The 13048-nt window shown below is 44.4% G+C and overlaps 1 non-coding gene across 1 annotated transcript; it reads left to right on the top strand.

The window, feature by feature from the left end:
* The first annotated feature begins 278 nt into the window (after positions 1-278).
* LOC142430078 (U1 spliceosomal RNA) lies at positions 279-442 on the top strand. The gene has a single exon (XR_012780553.1). It is a non-coding gene; the product is annotated as a U1 spliceosomal RNA (small nuclear RNA).
* Positions 443-13048: the final 12606 nt, after the last annotated feature.

The following is a 13048-nucleotide window of genomic DNA, read 5'->3' as shown; positions in this document are numbered from 1 at the left end:
AATCTGCTTTGGGCATGACGCTCCTTTAAGAATTTATCTATCTGAAATTACATTGATTAGAATGATACACAGTTGGGTTCTCTCGGCACCCTAAGGGTCAGTGAGTTGATGTTATGGGGAAGGGACAACTCAGGATAAGAGGGTGAAAATGACGACAGAACTTCAAGAACACCAACAAATGATAAATGTGAAACTGTTCAATGGGTTTATCTTATACTGTGCATAATCTCAATCACAGCAACAAAGTGAATAAAAATGTTTTTTTTAAATCCAGGAAGATACTTACCTGGCAGGGGAGATACCATGATCACGAAGGTGATTTCCCCTGGGCGAGGCTCAACCATTGCACTCCGGGTGTGCTGACCCCTGCGATTTCCCCAAATATGGGAAACTCAACTGCATAATTTGTGGTAGTGGGGGACTGCGTTCACGCTATCCCCTGGGGAAAAAAATCCAGGAAGAACTCAAGTACTCCCTCAATGCAAGAATACTTTGTTCCATTAAACTGGCATTCCATGATGTTCACCTTCCCGACAGGATCACTGAAGACAAAGTGGGTGCATAAGCAAATGTGGCAAAGAAAGCCAATGGAGCCAGGCTATCAAAAGATATAGCAGCTAGGGTCTTAAAGACTTGAAGGTAAACAAATGGCCATCTAGCTCAGAAGCAACAAAGCCCACATGGAAGAAGCACGCCAGCCTGTGTGATCACAAGGTGCCAAAGAAATCAATTATCAGGCATCACATAACAAAATTTCAAATCACTGTGTGCTCACCTCCCAGATACAATCACTGAAGACAAAGCGGGTGCATAAGCAAATGTGGTGAAGAAAGCTGATGGTGCTCGGATATCAAAAGAGATAGAGTTGGGGGTCTTAAAGGCTTGAAGGTAAACAGCGGCCATCTAGCTCAGAAGCAACAGAGCCCATATGTAAGAAGCACGCCAGCCTGTGTGATCACGAAGTGTCGAAGGGGTGAGGTAGTAGGCCTCAAAGAACAAAAAATCATATCATTGTGAATGAGGGGGAGTGCGGAGTGGAGACCCAAAGCCCATCTGTAGAAAACTGGATATCCCCTTACGGAAGGGTCACAGGGAGGAGACAAGCCAGTCAGGGTGAAGTGTAGCAACAATGAAACATACAACTTTCCTCTAGTTCCTAAATGCTTCCTCCCCACCCATGATCATGATCCCAATTCTACCTTATAAATCTGGCTAGACCAGCGGGTGTACACTGGTACAGATAGGAACTGCAAACACAGGGAATCCAGGATAATGATCCTTTCAGGACCAGTGGTGAGAGTGGCGATACTGGGAGGGTGTAGAGAGGACGAACCGATTATAAGGATCTACATGTGACCTCCTCCCTGGGGGACAGGCAACAGAAAAGTGGGTGATGGGAGACATTGGACCATGCAAGATATGACAAAATAATAACTTACAAATTATCAAGGGTTCATGAGGGAGGGGGGAGAAGAGAGGGAGTGAGAAAAAATGAGGAGCTGATGCCAGGGGCTTACGAGGAGAGCAAATGTTTTGAGAATGATGAGGGCAAGGAATGTACAAATGTGCTGTATACAATTGATGTATGCTTGAATTGTGATAAGAGTTGTATGAGCCCCCAATAAAATGATTTTTTAAACATATCTTGTACACAACCCCCCTCAAAAAAAAATAAAATCCAGGGAGAAAGTTAGAAGTGAACCAAGAACTCAGACAAATAAATATAAAGCTAGATGCATAGTTAAAACTTCAAAAGAGAGGGGAACAAAGAAGCAAAGGGCCTGGGGTCAGTCCATTGGCTGGGCCAGTGAAGACAGGAAGGTGCTGAGCCGATAGCTGAGGGCTGCGTGGGGTCCAACTAGACAAACTATGAAGGAAGTGTATTCCAGGCAGAAGGAACAGCACATGCAAAATCCCTGGAACCATAAGGGTAGTGGGGAATATATAAGATTACAGAAAGATCATATATGTGGTAGGAGAGGGCAGAGGCAAAGCAGAGTCCTGTGGGCCCAAGACTCCGATCTTTATCAGAGGCAATGGGAAGCTATGGAAGGTTTAAGGAGGAGAGTGTCATGTTGGGTTGAGGAGACTAAGGAGATATGGAGCAGGTTGCTGGGGTGTATAAGTAAGAAAGAGGGTGCAAGCTGGACGAGGGCTGGCTGGAAACAGTTGTTAGACCAGACTGAAATTTCAGAGATCAAGACAGGAAAACCACCCTCTCCCCATGGAGGCATCTCCTTGAAGAAATCCCCCCTGGTCTCCCTGCTGGCCAAAGTTCCCAGCCACACCGTCACGCTACTCGAGATGTGGGTGAGGACAGGAGGTACACACGTTTGCTTTCAGAAAGCTGTTTTGGGGAGGTAACCTGCTCCATGCCCCCAGCCTGCACAGAGCCTTGCCCAGAGCCATATCCAGACCCTGAGGCTCAGCAGCGGCCCAGCCAGCAACACAGGAAGGGCTATTTCAAGTTACCTATTTTAAAACTCAGGTCAGCGAGCCCTGCGCACCAGCAGTCCCAGGACCAGAGGTTTCAAAAGGTGTCCCCAGCACCAGAGGGAGACCAAGATGAACCAGAGACCACACAATGGGAGAGGGGCGGGGGGGGCGCGTGCAAGGCCAGCCAGAGAGGTTGAGATGATGATGAGTCAACTAAAGTCCTACATTCAAATCCACTTTGCCACTTTCTAGCAAGGGGATTGTACAGACTGTAGGAGATTCTAATGCAGAAAGTCTGTGGTGGAAGCTGAGAGTCCCCACCGAGTTGGTATAAATCCAAGGCAATAACATGTTTAACTGGTGACTCCAAGGACAGAAGTTTGAGTCCGCCCAATAGTGCTTAAGAATAAATGCCTGGCCATCTGCTTCCTTGAATCCCCAACGGGGCAATGAGTTCTACCCTGCACCATTGGGTTTCAAGTGAGACACTATCATCACAATCTACTTGACTATAATGGATGGTGCAGAGAGTCTCCAATTCTTTTTTTTTTAATTTTTTAACATTTTATTAGGGACTCCTACAACTCTTATCACAATCCATACATATACATATATCAATTGTATAAAGCGCATCTGTACATTCTTTGCCCTAAACATTGTCAAAGCATTTGCTCTCCACTTAAGCCCTTTGCATCAAGTCCTCTTTTTCCCCTCCCTCCCCGCTCCTCCCTCCCTCGTGAGCCCTTGATAATTTATAAATTATTATTATGTCATATCTTGCCGTATCCAGCGTCTCCCATCACCCCCTTTTCTGTTGTCCGTCCCCCAGGGAGGAGGTCACATGTAGATCCTTATAATCGGTTCCCCCTTTCCAACTGACTCACTCTCTACCCTCCCAGTATCGCCCCTCACACCCCTGGTTCTGAAGGTATCATCCACCCTGGATTCCCTGTGCCTCCAGCTCCTATCTGCACCAGTGTACAACCTCTCCTCTATCCAGGCTTGCAAGGTAGAATTCGGATCATGATAGTGGGGGAGGAAGGAAGCATTTAGGAACTGGAGGAAAGCTGTATTCTTCATCGGTGCTACGTCGCACCCTAAATGACTCATCTCCTCTTCTAGACCCCTCTGTGAGAGGATCTCCAGTGGCCAACAAATGGGCTTTGGGTCTCCACTCTGCACTTCCCCTTTCATTCACTATGGTAAGATTTTTTTTTGATGATTCCTTATACCTGATCCCCTTGACACCTCTTGATCGCACAGGTTGGTGTGCTTCTTCCATGTGGACTTTGTTGCTTCTGAGCTAGATGGCCGCTTGTTCACCTTCAAGCCTTTAAGACCCCAGACACTATCTCTTTTGATAGCCAGGCACCATCAGTTTTCTTCGCCACATTTGCTTATGCACCCTTTTGTCCTCAGCGATTGTATCATGGAGGTGTGCAGCCAATGATATGATTTTTTGTTCTTTGATGCCTGGTAACTGATCCCTTCAGAACCACGTGATCACACAGGCTGATGTGTTCTTCCATGTGGGCTTTGTTGCTTCTGAGCTAGATGGCCGCTTGTTTATCCTCAAACCTTTAAGACCCCAGTCACTATCTCTTTTGATAGCTGGGCACCATCAGCTTCCTTCACCACATTTACTTGTTCACCCGCTTTGGCTTCAGCAGCTGTGTGGGGAGGGTGAACATCATAGAATGCCAATTTAATAGAAGAAAGTATTCATGCATTGAGGGAGTGCTTGAGTAGCGGCCCAAGGTCCTTCCACCACCTTAATACTAAACCTATAAATGTAGGCACGTAGATCTATTTCCCCATCCTCATATATATATTTGCATGTACATGTCTTTGTCTAGACCTCCATAAATGCCCTTTGCCTCCTAGCTCTTTCCCCGATTTCCCTTGACTTTCCCCCTGTCCCACTATCATGCTCTGTCCCCACCTGTGTTACAGCTATACCTCTTCTTTACGTTACCTTACCCTTGATCATTCCCTACCAGGCCTGTCACTCCCCGCTCACCACCAATTTCGATCCCATGTTGTTCCCTTGTCCCTGGGTTAGTTAACACCACTTCCTTACCCCCCACCTCCCCCTATCCCAAGTCCCCCCGGAACTGTGGGTCCCGTTGTTTTTCCTCCAGATAGTTCATCCAGCCTATCTTATTTAGACAGACCTGTGGAGATAATAGCATGCACAAAAACAAGAGAGAGGAAAACAAAGCAACAGTACACAACAAAACAAAAAGAACAAACCACTGACAAAGAACACAACAAAATACATCAAGGAAGAAAAGCTTGTAGTTAGTTCAAGGATCGTTTGTTGGCCTTTAGGAGGGTTTTCCAGTCTAGTCTGTTGGGGCACCCCGCCCTGGCCCCAAAGTCCACTTTCAGCATTGCCTGGGGACCTTGCCGCTCCATTCCCTTGCTATTCCGCTACACTCCTCCAGTGCTTTGCCTCGGTGTGGTAGGATCAGGTCAGGTGCAATTCCCACACTGTGTCTCCAGTGCTGTCCCTTGTAGCGCCTTTGGTCGCTGAGGGGCATCATGTCTCATAGTGGGGCCAGCCATGTTGTCCTCTCTGTAGACTGGCTGCTCTAATAAAGAACATCATCATCACGGCCTGGTGGACCAGGCTGTGCTCCATTCTCTCCTCCTCCCCCTTCATCTGCTCCCGTGTGCTCTGATCCGATATGTCTATCTCCTGGAGCTGCAGAATCAATGTCGTCCTTTGAAACAAATTCTTCTGGGGGAGGGGCAGGAATCCACTTAATTTGGGGTACTAGGGCCAGCCTGCCAGACCTCTCCACTGGTTCCCTACTCCACAACGGAATGATACATTCACACCTTGTGGCACTGGGTTGAAGTCTGGTCCCTCTTTCCCTGTGGAGATATAACAATACCCTCCCCTTGGGTGGGTTAGTGCCCCATGCTCCCACTCCCCTTTTCTTCCTTATAGTCATCCTTTTATTTTTCTTTCCCCACCTCCTCCCCAGTTGTCTACCATGTGCATCCCTGGATTTGATCTGGTCTCTGCCATACTACACAGTCCTCACCCCAAAAATGTTTGTACACAGTAGCTTTTTTCCCTATGCCCCTTTTGCATTTTTTTAATACTTACCCCAGCGGGCTCACGTTGTTACTTGTCCTTTTGTGCCTGACTTACTTCACTTAGCATGATTTCCTCCAGTTCTTCCCATGCCTCTATGTACTTCATACGTTCATCACTGCTTTTTAGTGATGTGTAGTACTCCATTGTATGTATATACCACAGTTTTTTAATCCAATCGTCCGTTGATGGAAATTTGAGTTGCTTCCAGCTCCTTGCAATTGGGAACTGTGCATCAATGAACATTGGAGCACCGATGTCAGGTCTTGGTTTGTTTCTTGCCTCTTCTGGGTATATGCCCAGTAGGGGGATTGCTGGGTCATATGGTATCTTGATTTCCATCTGTTTTAGATATCGCCAGATTGATTTCCATAGTGGCTGCACATACGTACAGGTCCACCAGCAGTCGATGAGAGTTTCAGTCTCCCCACAGCCCCTCCAACACTTGTTGCTTTCTGATTTTTTGAATTGGGCTACCTTTGAGGGTGTCAGGTGGTACCTCATTGTTGTTTTAATTTGCATTTCTCTTATGGCTAAAGAACGGGAACATATTCTCATATGTTTGTTGGCCATTCAGATTTCTGCCACTGTAAAACGTCTGTTCAAGTCTTTTGCCCACCTCTCAAGTGGGCTATTAGTTTTTTTTTTTCTTTTTGGAGGCTAGCAGAGTATTGTAGATTTTAGTAATAAGGCCTTTGTCTGATGTGTCATTGCTAAAGATGTTTTCCCAGTCTGTGGACTCTCTTATTACTCTCTTGGTGAATTCTTTAGATGTACACAAGTGTTTTATCTTCAGTATATCCCATTTGCCAATTTGTGCCTCCTCTGTGTGTGTGTCCTTCCCTATTTCTGATAGCCTGTGTATTCCCTGTGCCAAAGGTCTCAAGTTGGTCCCAATTCCCTCATTGGTGGCCCTAATAGTTTGGGGTTTAACTTCAAGGTCTGTGATCCACCTTGAGTTTGTTCTTGTTCATGGAGTGAGATAAGGGTCTTGCTTCATTTTTCTGCAGGTAAATATCCATTTTTTCCAGCACCACTTGTTAAAGAAGGCATCTGCTTCCCATTTGATATTTTTTGGGCCCCTATCAAAGATCAGCTGTCTGTATGCTGATGACTTTATTTCTGGGTTTTCAGTTCTTTTCCATTGGTCTGAGTATCTGTCATTGTACCAATGCCATGCAGTTTTGAGAACTGTGGCTGTATAGTATGTGCCAAAGCCAGGTAAAGCAAGCCCTCCCACAGTGTCCTTCTTCTTGAGGCGTTCTCTGCTAATTCTGGGCTTCTTCCTTCTCCATATGAAGTTAGTAATCAGTTTTTCCATTTCTTTGAAGAAAGATGATGGTAATTGTATTGGGATGGCATTAAACTTATATAGTGCTTTTGGCAGAACTGACATCTTAACTATATTGAGTCTTCCAATCTAAGAGCATAGTATATTCTTCCATTTGTTGAGGTCGCTCTTGGTTTCTTGTAATACTGTTCTATAGTTTTCCCTGTATAGATCTTTTGTTTTTTCAGTCAGGTGTATCCCTAGATATTTAAATTTGTATTTGGCTATTGTGAAGGGTACCACCTTTTTGATCTCTTCTTCTGTGGTCTTAGCTGATGTGTATAACCGTCCGGTGGACTTCTGTTTGTTGATCTTGTATCCTGCCACTCTGCCAAACTCCTCTATTGCTTCCAGTACTCCCCTTGTGGAACTTTTGGGATTTTCCATATATAAAATTATATCATCTGCAAATAACGATAGTTTCACCTCTTCCTTCCCCAGACGAATACCTTTGATGTCACTTCTTTGCCTTATGCTGTTAGCTAAAACCTCAAGCATGATATTAAATAGGAGTGGGGACAAGGGGCATCCTTGTCTGCTCCCCTTTTTCAGTGGGATTGTGTTAGTCATTTCTCCATTGACTATGACTTTGGCTATTGGTTTTTCATACATAGCTTGTTTTGTCTTGAGGAACTTTCCTTCCATTCCTATCTTCGCTAGTGTCTTAAACAGGAATTGGTGTTGGATGTTGCCGAATGCTTTTTCTGTGTCTATTGATATTATCATGTGATTCTTATACTTTTTCATGTCAATGTGACGAATAATACTAATGGTCTTTCGTATGTTGAACCATCCCTGCATCCCTGGTATGAATCCCACTTGGTCATGGTGAATTATTTGTTTTATATACTTTTGTATTCTGTTGGCTAGTATTTTGTTAAGGATTTTTGCATCAATGTTCATTAGGGATATTGGTCTGTAGTTCTCGATTCTTGTGGGATCCTTGCCCAGTTTGGGTATCAGAGTTATACTAGCTTCATAGAAGGAGTTCGGGAGTTTGCCATCTTTTTCTATGTTCTGGAAAAGTTTGTGTAGGATTGGTATTAGTTCTTCCCTAAATGCTTGGTAGAATTCTCCAGTGTAGCCATCTGGTCCGGGGAATTTTTTTATTGGTAATCCCTTGATAACCTTTTCTATTTCTTCTTTTGCTATGGGTCTGTTGAGATTCTTGATGCCCACTGAGGATAGTCAAGGGAGGGATTGTTTTTCCAGGAATTTATCCATGTCTTCCAAATTGTTGAATTCATTGGAGTACAATCCTTCAGGTACTGTGTAACTATCCTTTTGATTATATTAGGGTCTGTTGTAGTGACCCCTCTTTCATCCCTTATTCTTGCTATTGAGATTTGTTCCCTCCTTTCTTTCGTTAGGTTTGCCAATGGTCTATCAATCCTGTTTATCCTTTCAAAGAACCAACTTTTAGGGATATTAATTTTTTCCCATAATTTTCTTATTTTCCCTCTCCTGTATCTCAGCTCTGATTTTTATAATTTCTTTTCTTTTCCTATTAGTAGGGTTGTCCTGCTGACTCTGCTCTAGATTCTGTAAATTTTGTGCCAGCGTATCAGTCATGAGTCTCTCTTCCTTTCTCAGGTGTGCATGTATTGCTATGAAACTTCCTCTGATGACTGCCTTTGCTGTGGCCCATAAGTTTTGGTACGTCGTGTGCTCATTTTCATTGGTTTCTAGAAATTTCCTAATTTCATCTCTGATCTGCGCCAGTATGCACTCCTTTTGCAGTAGAGAGTTATTCATTCTCCAATTATTTGCTCTTATTTTGTTTGTCTTCCTTTTGTTGATTTGCGGTCTTATGGCACAGTGGTCAGAGAGAGGGGTCTGTATTATTTCAATGTGCTTAAATTTATGTAGATTTGCCTTATGCCTCAGCATGTGGTTTATCATCGAATATGTGCCATGGGGACTTTAAAAGAATGTGAAAATTTTTTGTATTTGGATGAAAAGCTCTATTAATATCTATCAGGTCAAATTGTCTAATTGTGGAGTTTGGCTCTCTTGTCTCCTTGTTGAGTTTCTTTCCCTGTGATCTATCTTTCTCAGTGAGTGGTATGTTGATGTCACCCACTATAATTGTCGAGTCTGTGATTTCTTTCTTAATCTTTTGGAGTGTTTGGTTGACATATTGAGCTGGTCTCTCATTCGGGGAATATATGTTTACAATGCTTAGTGGTTCATTGTCTACGATTCCCATGAGCATTATATAGTGTCCCTCCTTATCTCTTTTTATGGTTTGCACTTTGAGGTCAATTTTATCCGAGACTAGGATTGCAACCCCTGCTTTTTTGCATTGCTGTTTGCTTGGTAGGTCCTTCTCCAGCCTTTGATTCTCAGCCTATTTTTCTCTGTAGCCTTGAGATTTGTCTCCTGTAGGCAGCAGATGGATGGGTTGTGTTTTCTAAGTCAGTCTGCTAGTCTCAGTCCTTTAATGCCTGAGTTCAGGTCATTGGTATTCAGGGTTATTGTCTCCATCTGCGGACCCTATGATGCCATTTTATACCTTTTGTGTTGGGAGTTTTTCTCCTTTCCTTTTTCATTTGGTGTGTGTTGTGTGTGTGTGTGTGTGTGTGTGTGTGTGTGTGTGTGTGTATCATTCTTGACTTCTTTCCATCCCTAAACCATTGCTATCTTGGGGTCTGTTTTCTCTTTGTTGCCTGCTGGGTGAGGGTGTTCTATGTGACAATCGCTTATTTATGCTTGGTGAGTGTTGTTCTTCTGCCCATACTGAGTTGGTGAGGATTTTTTGTAAGGCTGGGTTTGTTCTAACGTATTTTTTGAGTTTTTCCTTGTCTGGGAAGACTTTTACTTCTCCATCGATCTCGATTGATAATTTGGCTGGGTAGAGTGTTCTTGGATTTGCATTGTTTTCCTTCAATTTTGGGAATATTTTACTCCACTCTCTCCTCTTTTTCAGTTTCTGCTGATAGGTCTGAGCATATTCTTTTTTTTTTAAACGTTTTATTAGGGGCTCATACAACTCTTATCACAGTCCATGCATATACATACATCAATTGTATAAAGCACATCTGTACATTCTTGCCCTAATCATTTTCTTTTCTTTCTTTCTTTTTATTTCTTCCCTTTTCTTTTTTTACATTTTATTAGGGACTCATACAACTCTTATCACAATCCATACATATACATACATCAATTGTATAAAGCTCATCCATACATTCCCCGCCCCAATCATTCTCAAAGCATTTGCTCTCCACTTAAGCCCTTTGCATCAGGTCCTCTTTTTTTTCCCCTCCCTCCCCGCTTCCTCCCCCTTGTGCCCTTTGTAATTTATACATCGTTATTTTGTCATATCTTGCTCTATCCGGAGTCTCCCTTCCCCCCCTTCTCTGCCATCCCTCTCCCAGGGAGGAGGTCACATGTGGATCCCTGTAATCAGTTCCCCCTTTCCAACCCACTCACCCTACACTCTCCCAGCATCGCCCCTCACACCCTTGGTCCTGAAGGTATCATCCACCCTGGATTCCCTGTGCCTCCAGCCCTCATATGTACCAGTGTACAACCTCTGCCCTATCCAGCCCTGCAAGGTAGAATTCGGATCATGGTAGTTTGGGGGAGGAAGCATCCAGGATCTGGGGGAAAGCTGTGCTCTTCGTCGGTACTACCTTGCACCCTGACTGACCCATCTCCTCTCCTAAACCCCTCTATGAGGGGATCTCCAGTGGCCGACACTTGGGCCTTGGGTCTCCACTCTGCACTTCCCCCTTCATTCAATGTGGTATATATATATATATATATATATATATATATATATATACACACACACTCATATTCTTTTTTTTTGCATGATGCCTTATACCTAGTCCCTTTGGCACCTCTGATCGCACTGGCTGGTGTGCTTCTTCCATGTGGGCTTTTTTGCTTCTGAGCTAGATGGCCGCTTGTTTATCTTCAAGCCTTTAAGACCCCAGACACTATCTCTTTTGATAGCCGGGCACCATCAGCTTTCTTCGCCACATTTGCTTATGCACCCATTTGTCTTCAGCGTTCCTATCATGGAGGTGTGCAGCCAATGATATGATGATTTTTTGTTCTTTGATGCCTGATAACTGATCCCTTTGGGATCACTCGCTCGCTCAGGCTGGTGTGTTCTTCCATGTGGGCTTTGTTGCTTTTGAGCTAGATGGCCGCTTGTTTATCTTCAAGCCTTTAAGACCCCAGTCACTATCTCTTTTGATAGCCGGGCACCGTCAGCTTTCTTCACCACATTTACTTGTTCACCCACTTTGGCTTCAGCAGTTGTGTTGGGAGAGTGAGCATCATAGAGTACCAATTTAATAAACGAAAGAATTCATGCATTGAGGGAGTGCTTGAGTAGAGGCCCAAGGTCCTTACGCCACCTTAATATTCAACCTGTAAATGTAGACAATTAGATCTATTTCCCCATCCTCATATATATGTTTGCATGTACACGTCTTTGTCTAGACCTCCATAAATGCCCCTTGACTCCCAGCTCCTTCCTCCCTCTCCCTTGACTTTCCTCCTGCCCCACCACCATGCTCCGTCCCCACCTGGGCTACAGCTATACCTCTTCTCTACGCAACCTTACCCTTGATTGTTCCCCATCAGGCCTGTCACTCCCCCCTTACTACCATTTTGGGTCCCATGTTGTTCCCTTGTCCCTGTGTTTATTAATACCACTTCCTTACCCTCCTCCCCCTCCCCCACCCGGATCTGTCTGTCCCCCCGGAACTGTCTGTCCTATTGTTTTTCCTCCAGATAGTTCGTCCAGCCTGTCCTATTCAGACAGACATGTGGAGACACTAACATGCACGAAACCAAGACAGAGGAAAACAAAGCAACAGTATACAACCAGAAAATAAAACAACAAAAACAAACCACTGACAAAGAACAAAACAAAACACTTCACAAAAGAAAGGCTTGTAGTTCGATCAAGGATCGTTTGCTGGCCCTTAGGAGCATTTTCCAGTCCAGTCTGTTGGGGCAAAAAGTCCACTTTCAGCATTCCCTGGGGACCTTGCCACTCCATTCCCTTGCTGTTCCATTGCACTCCCCCGGTGCTTTGCCTCGGTGTGGTGGGATCAGATCAGGTGCAATTCCCACACTGTGTCTCCGGTGCTGTCCCCTGTATCGCCCTTAGTCACTGAGGGGCACCATGTCTCATAGTAGGGCCAGCCATGTTGTTCTCTCTGTGGACTGGCTGCTCTACTCAGGAACATCATCCTCACGGCCTCGTGGGCCAGGCTGTGTTCCACTGTCTCCTCCTGCCCCTTCATCTGCTCCCGTGTGCTCTGATCAGATATGTCCTTCTCCCGGAGCTGCAGAATCAATGTCATCCTTTGAAACAAATTCTTTTCGGGGGAGGGGCAGGAATCCACTTGATTTTTGGTGCTGGGCCCTACTCCACGCCGGGATATTGCATTCACACCTTGCGGCACTGGGTTGAAGTCTGGTCCCACTTTCCCTGTGGAGATGTAAACAATACCCTCCCCTTGGGTGGATTAGTGCCCCATGCCCCCACTTCCCTTTTCTTCCTTATATTCATCCTTTTATTTTCCTTTCCCCAGCTCCTCCATTGTTTTCTACCATGAGCATCCCTGGTTTTGATCTGGTCTCTGCCATACTACACAGTCTTCACCCCAGAAATGTTTGTATACAGTAGCTTTTTCCCCTATGCCACTTTTGCATTAAAAAAATTTTTTTAATATTTTTTTAAATTAAAAAAAAATTTTTTTAAATACTTACCTCAGCGGGCTCATGTTGTACTTGTCCTTTTGTGCCTGACTTACTTCGCTTAGCATGATTTCCTCCAGTTCTTCCCATGCCGCTATGTGCCTCATACGTTCATCACTGCTTTTTAGTGATGTGTAGTACTCCATTGTATGTATATACCACAGTTTTTTAATCCAATCGTCAGTTGATGGAAATTTGGGTTGCTTCCAACTCCTTGCAATTGTGAACTGTGCCGCAATGAACATTGGAGCACAGATGTCTGGTCTTGGTTTGTTCCTTGCCTCTTCTGGGTATATGCCCAGTAGGGGAATTGCTGGGTCATATGGCAACTCTATTTCCATCTGTTTTAGGTATCCTGAGCATATTCTTATGTGGGAACATTTATATGTGATTACTTGTTTTTCCCTAGCTGCTCTCATGATATTCTCCTTTTCCTCAAAGTTGGATAGTTT

The sequence above is a fragment of the Tenrec ecaudatus genome, chromosome 16 (assembly GCF_050624435.1).
Source record: "Tenrec ecaudatus isolate mTenEca1 chromosome 16, mTenEca1.hap1, whole genome shotgun sequence".
NCBI classification, from domain to species: domain Eukaryota; kingdom Metazoa; phylum Chordata; class Mammalia; order Afrosoricida; family Tenrecidae; genus Tenrec; species Tenrec ecaudatus.
This window is presented reverse-complemented; position numbering and strand designations above follow the sequence as displayed.